The sequence below is a fragment of the Vicugna pacos genome, chromosome 9, assembly GCF_048564905.1.
Source record: "Vicugna pacos chromosome 9, VicPac4, whole genome shotgun sequence".
Lineage (NCBI taxonomy): Eukaryota > Metazoa > Chordata > Mammalia > Artiodactyla > Camelidae > Vicugna > Vicugna pacos.
This window is the reverse complement of record NC_132995.1, coordinates 60,109,416-60,124,481: the sequence shown is the minus strand read 5'-3', so window position 1 is coordinate 60,124,481 and position 15,066 is coordinate 60,109,416. Positions and strand designations below refer to the sequence as shown.

The 15,066-nt window shown below is 39.5% G+C and overlaps 1 long non-coding RNA gene across 1 annotated transcript; it reads right to left on the bottom strand.

Annotated features, from left to right (window-relative positions):
• Positions 1-300: 300 nt before the first annotated feature.
• On the bottom strand, positions 301-14,723 carry LOC140698512 (uncharacterized). The gene is made up of 3 exons (XR_012076323.1): positions 14,674-14,723; positions 6,308-6,981; positions 301-405 (listed from the first exon to the last, which is right to left on the bottom strand). It is a non-coding gene; the product is annotated as an uncharacterized lncRNA (long non-coding RNA).
• Positions 14,724-15,066: the final 343 nt, after the last annotated feature.

Genomic DNA, 15,066 nt, shown 5'->3' with positions numbered 1-15,066 from the left:
AATGATCACCCTAACACACATTTATTATAAACATATTCCTATGAGAACTATATTACCAATTATAAAAGAAACCATTTAAATGGCATTGCCGCTGAATAGCTTTACCTCTACCAGCTTCTGAAAAATTACATAACTCATTTGAGCAGCATTATAAATAAGCAGCTTTATATAGTTTTATTTTCTTATTTTCCTTTAGAATCGCTGTGATCCATGAGCCTTCGAAAGCCTATCCTATCCAAAGCATCAGTAATAAATCATAAATATTTATAGCATTTAATCATGAGGCAGCCAAAGAACTAAAGAAGTGTTATATTATTCAGCAACTCATTAAGCACCCAGCATGCTTATAATCCAGTGGTGGGTCTGTGAATGGTTTCTTCTGTCACCAGTTGTCTTCCTTCTCTCCTACAGGAAAAAAAATGTCATTAATGCTCGCATACGCGTTAAGTTGTAGCAGGTGTGGACCAACGTCAATTAGACAACACCATCCCTGATGTCCTGGAAATGTATAATTTAACAGAACAACAAAATGTATCCTCCTTGCCATCCCATCACAGAAGAAAGAAGGGGGAGACCAGAGGTGGGGTGGGGGCTGGAAGGGAGGAAGATAAACAATCACCGAACCCTCCTGCGCACTAGGCGATAATCACTGGAACATCACATTTACATTATTAATGATGCTATTTCATTTGCATTCCTGTATTCCCTTTGTTTTATTGTTTCAGAGGGAAGGTATCAGATTTGTTATTCAGTCCACAGGAAGAACTAACAATAAGATCCATTCAAATGTGGAGTGGGGGCTCCCTTAAGAGATAAGAGTCTTCTCGGAACACTGGCAGTGTTCCAGCAGAGGCGGGATGGCCCTCTGTCAGGGGTACTGAGGAGGGGATTTCCTAACAGAAAAAATGACCAGGAGCACTTCTTTAACAGGCAAATATGCAAACCTCCGCTCCTTCTCCACAACGTAGGTTTAAAGGCTAGAAGTCTGTTCACTTTCCCAGACTCATTTGAAGACAGGAGTAGCCACATGATCTGGTTCTGGCCAGTGAGATGTTTGTAGAAGTCTCTGGAGTTGGGGGTGGGAGAGGCTTTTGAGAAAAGGTTTTAAAAGAGTCAGACTCATTGGAACTCTTGTACACTGCTGGTGGGATTGTGAAGTGGTGCGATCACCTTGGAAAACAGTTCAGCAGTTCCTCAAAAAGCTAAAACATTGAGTTACCATATACATTCACGTAAATACTTGTACGCAGTTGTTCACAACAGCATTATTCATAATAACTCCAAAGTGGAAACAACCCAAATGTCCATATACCAATGTGTTATAACCAAACAATGGAATATTATTTAGTCTAAAAAGGAATCAGTACCAGTACTTGTATTCTAAGGATGAACCTTGAAAACATCACGCTAAGTGGAAGAAGCCAGACACAAAGGGAGCCAGACCCAAAAGGCCACACGTTGTGTGGTTTCATTTATATGAGGTGTCCAGAACAGGCTTGGGGATGGGAAGTAGGTAGTGGTTGCCAGGGGAAGGGAGTGGGGAGTGGGAACTGTCTGCTAGTGGGTGTGGGCTTCTTTTTGGAATAATGGAAATGTTCTGGAACTTGATAGCAGTGACAATTGCACAACCTGGTAAATATACTAAAAATCTTTGAATTATACCCTTTAAAGGGGTGAATTTTATGGTATGTGACTTATATCTCAATTAAAAAGGAAAAAAGAAACAACAGACTCCGCTGGCCTACCAGTAAGGCCTCTTGCCTGGTGCCCTTCAGCCACTCCCAACTCTTCTGATCTGCAATGCAGAGGGGAGGCCCGAGGGGCAGCAGCCGTGTTAGGATCGTGGAGACAAAGCCCATTGGCTCACAAGGATGAACGGAAGTTGTCAGGGCCCAGTAAACCTCCACTTTTTTAAGCTACAGTTTGTCAAGTTTCTTGCAGCTGGTAGCTGAAAGGAATAGTCTCAACCAATATGCCTCCCCACTTTAAGATTTTCTGAAAAGCCAATTATGGCTAAAATGGAAAAGAATCGAGTTATGAAATGCAGTGCCTAGAGAGATGTAGAAAAATCATTCTTGAGAAGGTGCAATTTAGAGAGGAGCTCCCATTTTCTAGAGATACTTGGTGCGTGTGCTGTAACAAGAAGTGGTTGCATGTTTAAGTTTATGACGCTGCATTATGGCACAGGGTAATGAGATATAAAATACGTGCTTGGAGCATCTTTAAGGAAAATACAATAAATATGAATAATTACCATTATAACTATTCCATTAAGACAGGCCATGCAGTCAAAGTTGAAGAGTCTATTTTTGGATTGTTTCCAAAATGCCTGAAAGGAAACTGTGTAATGGTAGGTCCTTGTTATCTAGATAAGGCTGAAGACATTTAAAAACTATAATTTGTTAAGTAATAAATAAGCATAATTTGAGTATAAGGGGAGCTATTATGAGTGAAGACAGTATAAAATATGCTGACATTTATAGTCTTCTCTAAGATATTAGCATGTTCCAGCACCATTTGAAACCAAACTTTCCAAAATCTATACTCGTAAATTACTCATAAATTCTTAGTCTACTTTCACATGTTTCTGTTGCATTTACACATATCTTAATGTCCCATCCATCTCTTACTGATTTTCCACCCTGTCCCAATATAAAATTCTGAGGTTCTGAATTTTAAAATCATCAACCACGTGAATGTATGGTGCTTAGGCTTATTTAAATTGACTTTAGCAAACTGAAGTGAAGTTTGATTCCTGTGCGTGATCGTTCTCAGAAGTCATTTGTGTGAGAAGAAGGGCGGTCCCAATATCTGTCACTCATCAGGCATTTTAAACTACCAAAGATTTTGTTCAAAGACTGAAAAATCAAATTAACCAACTTGTTGCCTGGGCAAGGAAATTGCTGAGAATTATACCATGACTTCAAACAACACAGATAAATTCAACAACAACGTGAATTCAAGCAACACAAGCCAAGAATGTTTTTTCCCTTAATTAAAATTTGGGGACGAGCTAGAAAGAGAAAGGATATGACAATCTGATTAATATCCTCCAAATCTCTTCTCCGTTTTACTTCTGATGATCCAATCTTAATGTTTGTCTTTATGGTAGTGTAGATATCTCACAATTTGGAAAACTGGATTGTCCTTCCCAGGTCACGTCCTGAGAGGCATGCCAAAGTGTAGATGAAAATCTATACTCATTTGATTTCAAGTTCAATAGATGTGTCACCTACATGTCCACAAAGCACAAGCAAGAATATGTGTGAACGCCCTTTGAAAGGTCTAAGAAATGATCGGAATTTAAGGAGTTATGATGACAATCATTTTATAAATGATCTTTTAGATCTAATTATTTTGTTAATCTTTCATCCTTCCTACATTTATGGGTCTGTCAGCTCCATAAACCATGCTCTTCTGCAAGTTCTTTGGATAAATGCTCAGTGAAGAGGCCATATTTGATACAAATCTGTAAAACTGTGGATGATTTTTTTTCAGGCACTAAATAGAATTTGTAAAAAAACCCTACAATTTCTACACTCCCTGCTTCCTTCTGCTGTAATGATGTGTCAGCTCATTATGTTAAACTGTAGCTGATTGGCTACAGGCTGTGAGCCCAGGGGTCCTTAAAGGTCAGATGAGGATGTTATCAACCCAGGTGCTGATCGTTTTCATTAAGCCCTGGTTGACCTTCTGGAGCAGATACAGAGAAGGGAGACCAACTGTATCACAGACAGCGGAGCAGTGGGAAGAAAGGTAGTTCACCATTTGTGGAAACATACGAGGGCATTCTTTCTAAGTATAGGTAGAAAACATGGAATTCCTCCAAGGCTCAAAATGCTTTTTAGCGAGGAAAAGAGAAAATGAATATGTTTAGCTCTAAAAGCCTTTGCTGATGAAAATAATCACAATAATTAGTCATTGCATCAAAAATGTATTGTGGAGAGTCGCTCAGCTGGAATAATTACTACTCCCCACCCCACTGACCTTTTGAGAAGCTTCATCTTGTAGTTAAATTTCATGTTCATCCCCCACACCATAACCTCGACTACTTTCAAAGGATCAGTGGTGACGCACATTTCTGTGCTGAGATAGGTTTATAAATATACACAGATGTGATAACAGGAAAGTCATTAGCTTCACATCCAAATGCTACAGCTACCTTTAAATAGCAGTGCATTTTTATTACATACTCTTTAATGAGTGTGATGTGTTCTTTCTTTTTGCTTGATTTGTTTTAGCTCCTCTAAGAAGCACTGATGTCGTAAAGAAGGCTTCTCCAGGAACTTAGCATGTGTTCCGCATTCACGCCTGGAAAGCCAGTCTAACTTGCAGTTTGTGGCAGGAATCAGGGTCTGACCCCGGAGGGCCTTGAGGGCAGAACACTGTCCCCTCCCCTTTGTGTCCTCCAGGTCTCACACAGCCTAATCCTCAAGTCAACCTCAAGGATCCTAAGAGGAAGCAGAAGACTAATTCCCCCTACTGAAGACTTCAAGTCCCTCCGACTGAGAGATCACCAAAGTGACATTGACGAAATCAAGGATGACAATGGCTGCTTTAATGATTAGTTGAATTTTAATATTTACAGAAATTACCCTAATATTAAGACTATTAAGATATGGAGCCACATTAAGGGAGCAGAAGTGTTATGAGCTTCTGAAATGAACTGAATCTTCAGAAGAAAGAAATCGCCTTTGGCAAATCCACGTGACTTCCGTTTTCTTTTTTTCGTTAGTTATGGGATATTACTATTTTTGTGTTTGTCATGAAAAAAAGATCCCCCCCATTCAGCCCTAAAGAATTGGTCAACTCTTCTTCCATCACAGAGCTATTAGGGAACATCTAAAGTTTACAGGGGTACGATTTGGAAAGTGATTTCCTAATATGCTAACTTCAAAGGAGCTTTGACATCTCAAAATGTAGGATCCAGCCCAATGTTAATCCACCAAAGCACCAGTGAGTGGCCTGTTCGGGTTTGGTTTCTTTTCAAATTTTTGTAAAAATTCTTTTTCTTAGGGGGTAATTAGGTTTATACATACACACATACATACATACATACACACACACATATATATATATATATATATATATATAAACGTTTATATATATAAAATGTTTATATATATATATATATAATTTTTTTTCTAGTGGAGGTACTGGGGATTGAACTCAGGACCTCGTGCTAGCATGCACGCCCTCTACCACTAAGCTCTACCATCCCCGGCTCAGGCTTTATTTTGATAGGTGTTTAGCACATAGTCAAGCAATGAAGGCAACATTTTGAGAAACACATTCCTCTGTGCTCTTACACTCACCTTTGTCTCTACGAAGTTGTCATGGTTTATAACACCAAGTGCCCAGGGAACCTACTCTTTCCATCTGTATCTGCCATCACCTTCCTGCGCCCTTAGGATCACAGCATGGAGATTCAGATCTTTCCTTCAGGCTGAGAAGAACTCTAGACACAAACCTTGCTGGGTGGGATAGATAATGTGAACCACTTTCTCCCCTACCTTTTATTCTTTTCGCTCCTCAAGGGGAGACAGAACCGCAGAACAGGCAGCAAACGAAACAGCTGCTACAAATCCCACTTTGAGCATGTAGGCTGCTGGGACAGGAGGAACGGTTATGCCAGCTTCAAAGGAAGGGTACCTCTTGTCACCTCCCTGAAAAGCCGTGAGTCACGACAGACAAATGTAATTGTGGTTTCTCTGTAGCCACACCCCATCTGGGATCTGCCCTTTGAAGGCCTGTGTGCCTGGACAGGGATGTAGGTGTTTGGGTGGGGGTGAGGGGGCTGAGAGGAAGAAAGAGAAAAGGATACTGTCTTTTTTGTCCTGCATGAAAGAGCATTTCTCCACCGGCTCAGCTCTCATATGTATGTAAAATCTCCTGACTGGAAAATACCATCCGTTAAGTTGTTCAAGGTCCTTTCTACAAAAACCTCTCTGTGACAAATTATTTTCAGAGCTCAGTGTCAGCAAAGGTTTGTCTCTCCTGAATAATTGGCATTTTTGCTTTTACTAGAAAAAAGAAGTCGCATCGCTCATTGTATTTTTCCTCTTTGCCTTGGTTACTAGGAAGCTAAATTTTGCACACAAACACAAGACCTTTCTTCATCAATGTTTTGCTAAATTGTTACCTCTCTTTCCCCTCCCTGCCTTTACGCCCACTAAATCTGATAGACCCAAATGCCATTCGAAACCAAAATTTGCAGTTTTTTTTAACAAACTAAGAATAACAGTAATCATTCACATGAATGTTCTATAATATTTGATCTGTATAGTTTGCAGTAGAGACTTCTTACCTTTTTGATAATGCCCTCCCATCCTGGACCTCTTTTTTTAAACCATAACAGATCAGAAAGGGGAGCAATGCCTTCACTGGGTCACAGGATTCAGAAGGAAATTCTAAGAATCACTTGATGATAAAGGGATGTTTGCATTTCTGCCTTTTTTTCCTCATTTGAATTTACTGGATAGAAAATACATTTGCCTCGTTAAAGCTGGTATTAACCAAGTTGCAGATGATTTTTCTTCATTTAAAGCCGAACTCTGCTTCTAAAAACTGGTCATTTATGGGTTATCTGTAAGCATCATGTCCATAAATCCTTGATTATCAAGGACTTTCTAGATTTCAAATACTCTGATTCTTTCCTATGAAAAAAAAGTCCCAGATATTCCAGTAATTTGTTGTCTACAGTATAGCTCACAAAATGTCTCTTATACTAAACCACAAGACAAAAGTCCCCGGTTAAATTACATATCCTGGTTTAAAGTTTAGAGAATGTGGCCACCAGAGCCCCAGGTTTTAAAAGAGGCATCGTTAGAGGAGTTTGGAGAAAGCAAAGTCCTGTAAAAAATGGCTAGTTCTGCTAAGGGTCTCCTATATTAGTAACAAAGTCTTGGTATTCATAATTATCCACTCTTAGCACAGCTCGCCCTCTGTGTCCTTGGGTTTCTCATTGGAGGAGTCAATGACCTGAGGATAGAAAAAAATTTTTATTGAAGTACAGTTGATTTACAATGTTGTGTTAGTTTCAGGTGTACTGCATAGTGATTCAGTCATACAAACATGTCTATATTCTTTCTGAGATTTTTTTCCATTATAGGAATTACAAGATAGTGAATATAGTTCCCTGTGCTATAGAGTGGTCTTTGTCTTTTTTTTAAATCTATTTTGTATACAGTAGTTTGTATCTGTTAATCCCAGACTCCTAATTTATCCCTTCCCCTGTTTCCCCTTTGGTAACCATACATTGGTTTTCTATGTCTAAATTTTGGTCCTCAGTTGGCCGCAGTTTGAATCCACAGATGTGAAACTCATGAGTAGAGGGTGGACTGTATATTCATTGAAAAAAAACCCAGATGTCAGTGGACTCATGCAGTTCAAACCTGTGATGGTCAAGGGTCAACTGCATTTTTTCACTGAGGCCATTACTAGTTGACGATGACAGCCTTCCCCAGACATAGAATCATTTCAAGGAATCTGGGGTCCAGTATCATTTTATAATGATAATAATCCTTTCTGTGCTATCCATTCATAGTTAGTCCATTTACAGTGATGATGTTAAAATAGTTTGTTCTAGCAACGTAGCTCTATATGTTACTATTTCCACTGTATAGATGGAAAAAACAGAGGCGTATCCCAGGTTGACTGGTGAAATTTTACATCTCCATCACCAGTGCTCTGCCTCTCCTCTGTGAAAAAGAATAAGGCGGCATTTGTGTTATCATTCACCATGCGGCCTGGAAAGTTTAGCTAGATTAATCTACCTTAAGTGATACACAAACATGTGTCTGAATACATAAATGAACAGTCACATACCAAACAGCTATTAGCCTAGATATGTTTGCGGAAGGATGCTGTGGAAAGAATTTTTAAATAAGCTAGTCTCCAGAAGCAAAGGCCTTTATGCAACAGTCCTATTAATAATCTACAAAATTATTTAAGTCGATTAGGTCACTATAACATATCACTAAAAATACAGAGGCAATGAGTAACTTTGCAGTGATTGCTCCAGCCCACATGAAGCAATTGCTGAGGCAAACAGTGAACATTGTTTTAGGCTTTCCACATAATCGTTAATACAGCTACGCAAAGAACACAAAAAGCAGTCTTGGGAATTTTTTTGGTTTGAATTATCTGAATAATCATCTCTAAATTAATTTAACTTTTTTGTGTGTATATAGACTAGATGGAGAATTGAAAATGATTTAAAGAATTTCAGTTTAAAAAATTCGTTCCTCGTGACTGGTCTCAGTGATAGCATTTTTCAAAGCAGAAGTCCAGCTGATGTTTTTGTTAGTGGAGGCGAAGAAGAGAGGAAAACTTCTTTCTGGGAAGCCAGCATCAACATGCATCACTGACACATTCTGCCCCTTGTTGCCCCTCCCCCTCCCCGTTCTTGCTCATCATTTTCAGGATCTTAAACTCCTTCTTAAGTAAGAAACCCTTCCCTTTCTCCAAAAGATTCATTTAAAGAATTTCTGCTTTTGCTCAGCCCTGTTCTTCCAGTGCCTTATTCTTCATGTGGGAAAATAAGGGTTGTTTGCATTTCAAATTCCAGGGGTTTATGTGGTAGACATGAAGCTCTTGCTGCCTTTTTTCTTTTTTTTTTTTTTTATATAATAAGATTGGTTTGTATCTCGTGCAAACATTCTTCTCATTCATTAAGAGAAATGTAATTGACTCTTCAGGCATAGAATTCCTCAGTTCTCCCAATGTGTGATCTGTTTACATCTTCAGAAGCCTGAGAGCTAGACCAGCCTCTCCTGGCTGGGGAGTCACTTGTTTCCCTTACTCCTGGCCTAGGTGGCAAGATCTTCCTCTTCAGACTTCAAACATTTTGTCCTTCATCCCACATAGTAGTTCTTAAAATTATCAAGATGACTTTATTAAGCAGCTGCTGAACTACCTCATGGATATTGCCAATGGCACAGACTTTTTCTCTAGAGGGAAATATTAGTGTTACCTTTGGGACCTTGGAACAATTTTCTTTTCTTCCCTCTACAAGGTGAGGATGGCTTCTTTACTTGACCTCCCAAACAAGGGTATATTTTCAGGAAACTACTGAGCATTTATATTTAGGTAATAGAAAGAGATATTTGAGAAAGAGAAAACAAGCTTCATACCCATGAGGGGCATAACTAAATGGAACAAAGACAACATTAACGTGTCAAGTGAACAATTACATACAGAATCATAGAAACTCTGGAAGGGAGGAAGCACTGAGGAGTCTTCTAGGCCAGGGTCAGCAAACTTTTTCCTTAAAGGGTCAGGAAATAACTACTTAGGTTCGTTAGGCCACAGGGTCTTTGTTGCAACTATTCAACTCTGCTATTTTATTGCAAAGACAGCCACAGACAATAATGAGTGTGATTGCGTTCCAATAAAACTTTATTTATAAAAGCAGGCAGTGGGCCAGATTTGGCCTGTGGGCCATAGATTGCTGACCCCTGGTCCAGATCATACTCCTCCCAATACAGAAACCCCTTTCATAGCACCCAGATCATTCTATATTTGCACAGCTATAATACCTGGAGGCTTTCCTTCTACAGAGCTACACTGAATCTCTCTGAAACTCTCACCCACTGTTACTACCACCATCTCTGGCCTGGACCAAGGCAGGGGCCTTCTGACTGGTCTCCCTGGTCCTACCCTTGCCCTTCCTACAATCTGTTCTTCACCCAGCAGCCACTTGAATCATCCTTATAAAATGTTAAGTCAAATCATATCATTCTCCAGGTCAAGACCCTCTTAACATTGGTAAGTCCAGATGCACTGCTGTGGCCCATAAGGCCCTAAACACTTGGCCCATGATCGTGTCTCCAGCCTCATTTTCTGCTGCTCACTGATCTCTGGCCACACTAGCTCTTGATGTTTTCCAAGTATGCTACATGCAGTCCCATCTCAGGGCCTTTGTACTTGTGTTTGCTCCTGCCTGGAATTTCTTCTCCTGTACATCTGCAGGGCCCGCTCCCTCCCGTCACTCAGGTCTCTGTTCAAATATCACCATCTCTCTGGTTTATCAGTGAGAGTTTATTGTATTTTTTAAACCCATTTTATTTATTCCAGAGCACCTAGCGCTATCTAACATTATAAGTATGTACATGTAATTCTCTTTTCATTTGTGCTCCCACTGCATGTTGTTTTATATTAGTAGGAGTTTATGTGCCTTGTTCACTGTTACATCCCCAATGCTTAGACCAGTGACTGGTATGTGTCAGTTACTTACTAAATGTGTTGACTACATGACAAGTGTAGCTTTGCCTTCTGCAGTTTCCAAAAATACACATGACCCACATATGCTCACTCGTCCATATGACAGCCCTTCAACTCACGGAGGCAAGCTCTACTTCCCCTCTAAATCTCCTAGTGTCCAGAGCTACGTAGACGTCACATCTGTGACATTTTGCATTATTCCCCTAGGCCAATGACTGATCATGCTCCTTAAGTTTTGACGTTGGCTCTTGCCTGCACTTGCTCATCGGATTACATGGCTCTGCCCCTGGCTACTCTGGGTACCCACTTTCCCAGGTCCAGCTGGATTTGGAGGACCTTTATTCCCTGAGATGTTCCCAGACACTTGTGAAAGGGAACCAAATACCTAATGTGTGGACATCTGTCATTCCTTTTGGCTGCTCAGCTTCTGAACCCCTTCTTGTGTTTGAAGAATCCTCCATCTCATGAAACAGAACCCTCTATTCATCACAGAATCTGAAACTTCCACATACTTTGCCAGCCATCCTTACAGCATGAGTGCTGTCACAGGATCTAGGCTTCACCAATCAGATATTCTAATGCCAAATTCTGCAGTAGGAACCAGTGAGGCTAAGATGCAGTGACTGTCCAAAATCCATGCTGGTGACACTGTGACAAAAGGAGCCATGACCACCCATTTCAGAGGCAGCAAAGGCAGATTCTAGTGCATACAGCTCTTACTGGATGATTTACTTGTATATTATGTTTATTATTTATTGTGCTAGAATGTTAGCTCCATAGGGGCAGGGATCTTCATTTTGGTCACTTGTGTGTCCCAAGCATCTAAAGCAGAGGACTGGCACATAGTAGGAACTCAATGACTATTTATGAATGAATGCACACTGAGATGACATTCTTTAATCTATCAAGTTGACAAAAACTAATAAGTCTGATAAGTCAAGGCTTATCAGTGAAAGTGTGGGAAATAAACATTTCCACATGGTTGGTGAGATAGTAAATTGCCTCAAATACCTTTTCGATCTAAATTTTAATACAGTTTCACAGCTAGGAATTTATCCTACACAAGTTCATCAAGAGCTTAATTCAAAGGTGTTCATTGCAATATTATTTACAACAGCAAAATACTAAAAAAAAATGATTATAACTCAATAAAAAATGTTAAAAAAAATAAACCTGAGTGTCAGTCAATAGGGTCCTGGTTAAATAAATTATTATATATTCATAGAATAGAGCTATGTGCATTGACATGGAAAGGTTTTCAAAACCCAGAATAGTCTGATAAAATAAAAACCTAGTACTATTTTGCAAAGACTTTAATTTTTTAAAAATTCATAAGGGTATACACAAGAAAGTTTCTACTGTGATTACTCTGGGAAAGCAGAGAGGTTTGGGATTGGCAGAAAGAGGAAAAGTTTTATCTATTTATTTATTTTGTTTTATGTTCTTCTATACTGTTTGACTTTTTCTTGTATGCATGTGTTGTTCATATTTTTAAAAACAAGGAAAATTATTGTTTATAATTTTTAAATGATAACATTTTATGCAAGAAAAGATGCAAAATGGATTCTGCTGCATTACTAGTAGCATTGTAAATTGTTACAATCTTTTTGGAAAGTGTTTAATAGTATGTAACAAAAACCTTAAAATGGTCATATCTTTTAACATTGTAAAATTTTTCAGAAATCGAATTTAAGGGAATCTGTCCCACATATGCAAAGTGCTTTATATATAAAGTTACCAATCAAATTATTATTTTAAATATCCCCAAACTGGAAATAACTTAAATATCCAATAACAGATTAATTAAAGCACACCCACAGAAAGTTAATGTCAAATCATTTAAAGTGATATTTAAAGATTTTGTTACAAAATAAACGTTTAAAGTATAATACTGAGAGAAAAAATAGATCCACTGGTAGACAACAAATGTGCAGACTGATTACAATCATATTAAAAGATATTCATAGAAAAAAAATACAAAATGTTACTAGTCGGTGGCAGAAATTTTCCCTACCCTAGTTTTCTACATTTTCCAAGTTTTCTATAACAGGCATCTATTATTTTTCTAATGGAAAAAATAACTTTTATAAAGAAGAAAATAAGGCACATTTGGTTTGATTTGTTCATAGTTGACCTAATCTGATGTTAAATTAACACACCTGTTTAGTTTCTAAATTAAATGCTCACTTACCACTTTGGAAAATCGACTACAGCATTTTGCCAAGGATCAATCATCAAACTTGTCAATTTTTATTATCCAAAGACACTACTAATTACTTAGTACCAAGTGCTGCCAATTTTGTCATCTAAATATTTATTGATATCACCCCTCCTTTTGCTCACCCTTTCCCCCTACTACTGACCTTGGCTAAAGCTTTTATCCTGTCCATGCTCTCAACTTCATTCTTGTTTCCCTCCATTCCATCCTCCCCTCCACCATGAGAGTAATCTTTTTACAACACTGATCCACCACATGATTCATTTCCTTGAGATCCTCCACGGCTCTTACGGCTCTGGAGCTGTAAGAGTTCAAGTTCCTTGGCCAGCCTGCAAGGTCCTCCTGACCTGACCCCTGTCTGCATCTCCGTATCTCACTTCTAGGTCTGAGAATACATAACTGTCCATCATTCTCTGAGCTCACACTGACATGTCACACCTCCTTGACTTTGTTCACACCATTGCTGCAGTCTGGAACCGTCTTTACCTGCTAACGCTTCACCTTCCTCAAGTGTCAACCCTGGCATCAGCTCCTCCAGGGAGACTTCTCTGACCCACCAGGTTGGATGGACCCCCTCCCAGTACCCTGACTTCACTAGAGAGTTGCTTCCGCAAAGTAAACAGATTAACACTACTTGTTATGTTTTCAAAGTGCTCTCATAATAGTAACACATCTAACTCTTATAAAAGCCCTATGAAATAGGGCAAGAAGGACATAATCCCCATTTTATGGACAAGGAATGCAAGATTCAAAGACTGTATTGTTGGCCAAAATCACACAGCTCATAGGGCGGAGCCAGGACTGGTACCCAGGTGTTCTAACCCCTAATGCAATGCTCTCTTTTCTTTCAATCTTACTTCCTGAGCTGTTAAGATTAGAGAGGTGAACCTGGGGAGACTGAGGAATTAGTAGGGAGAAGGAGGATCTTACCGATGGAGAATCTTGAGAACTAGGCTAAGGAGTCGTTTTCCCTCGTTAACCACCTTTATTGAGAACATACTGTTCCTGAGTTGGTGCGAGGCACTTACTGTAAATTGCCTAGCAGTGGTTAAGAGGCAGACTTGATGCCTGGTGTGAATCCCAGCTCCACTACATCACCCAATCCTCCAAACGTTCACATTTTACACATGAAACAAGCAAGACCCGTATGGGTCCAGTTGCCCAAAGCCACACAGCTAGTAAATGGCAGAGACAGCTCAGGTCCAAGCCTTTCTGATGCGGAAGCCTGTGCCATGCAGAAGAGCTTAGTGGTTAAGAGCTTAGGCTTTGGGTCCACACCTTCTGGTGATGAAAGATCTCCAGTGAGTCACTTAACCTTCTTAGTAGTAGTCTCTGTTTCGCAGAATGGTAGAACCCACCTCCTAACACAGCTGTGCATATAAAGCAGCACAATACGTGGTATATACGAAGTGACCTCGTGTGTTAATTGTGTTTATTATGCCACCAAGTTGCCAAGGCCTTGAGGATGTAACGAAAAGGATGTTTATGGCAACTGGTCTTGGAAACTGAATAGAAGGACTGGGGTAAAGGTAGGGGAGGGGCTGTTGCCACAACCTAGATCTGGAAGAGTGAGAACTTGGCCAAGATGCTGCGTTGGCAGGAGTGCAGGGGGAAGAAAAACAGTGAGCTCACGGGAGCGTGAACAGAAATTGCAAATGTGGCTGCTAGAAGCTTTAGAATTATACATATTCTATGTCTTTTCTACTCTATAAATTATATGTGTTCTTAGAAAATTATATATTTCATCAAGCATTTTAACATTTATTTTTAAGTGCTATTCAATAAATCTCAGTAATGACAGTGATTTTTACTAACTTTATTTCATGATCCAGGCCTTGAACTTTTAGTCTGTGTTAACTGATGAAATTAATATGAATTATGGATATCTTCTAACCTGCCTGGAGAAAGGGGGGATCTCTACTAATTCAGTTAAGACTTTAGAATTCATCAGACACCATTATAACAGCCATCAACCAGAAATCCACATCTGTCAAGTGGAATCACGGTGTAACAAAAACTCTGTCAGACACAATATTCCTCGTCTACAAAGCTCAAGCAGGGAAAATGATACCCGGTTACTGTTAAGAGTTGATGGCTAGCTTTTGACTTTTGGCTAGAAGGAGGCCAAAGTGCAGTTTTTTTCCATGGGCCCTAATCCAGGTTCATCCAACACCAGCCGCCTCCAGCATGCCTCCTAAAAAAGCCTTATACCTGAGGTCAAAGTCTTATACCTGAGGTGCACCGGTGGGAAAGTTGGTACCACATCTGCCCTGGCCCCCGGCTCTGTCTCCAAAACAGGTTGGTGATGACATCACAAAGGCAACTGGTGACTGCAGTTTAAATGTCTGAGGAAAAATTGAGGAAAAATCTGAGAAAAACTGTTTTCCCCAAAGCAGAACAAAAAAATTATTAAGGGCTTGCCTTAAATCAGGTTGTTTTCTTCTCCTAACATGTAAACTCTCTAAATGAATTGGCTAATAAGGCCTCTTTAGTAAGACCACGTAAGAAATACATTATCTGGTACATTTAGTATGAAAAATGATTGCTACCTGGACTAGGAGAGAAGAAACCATGTTGTGTAGGGACCATTTAAAATAGGAAATTTATTATAACCATATCAACAA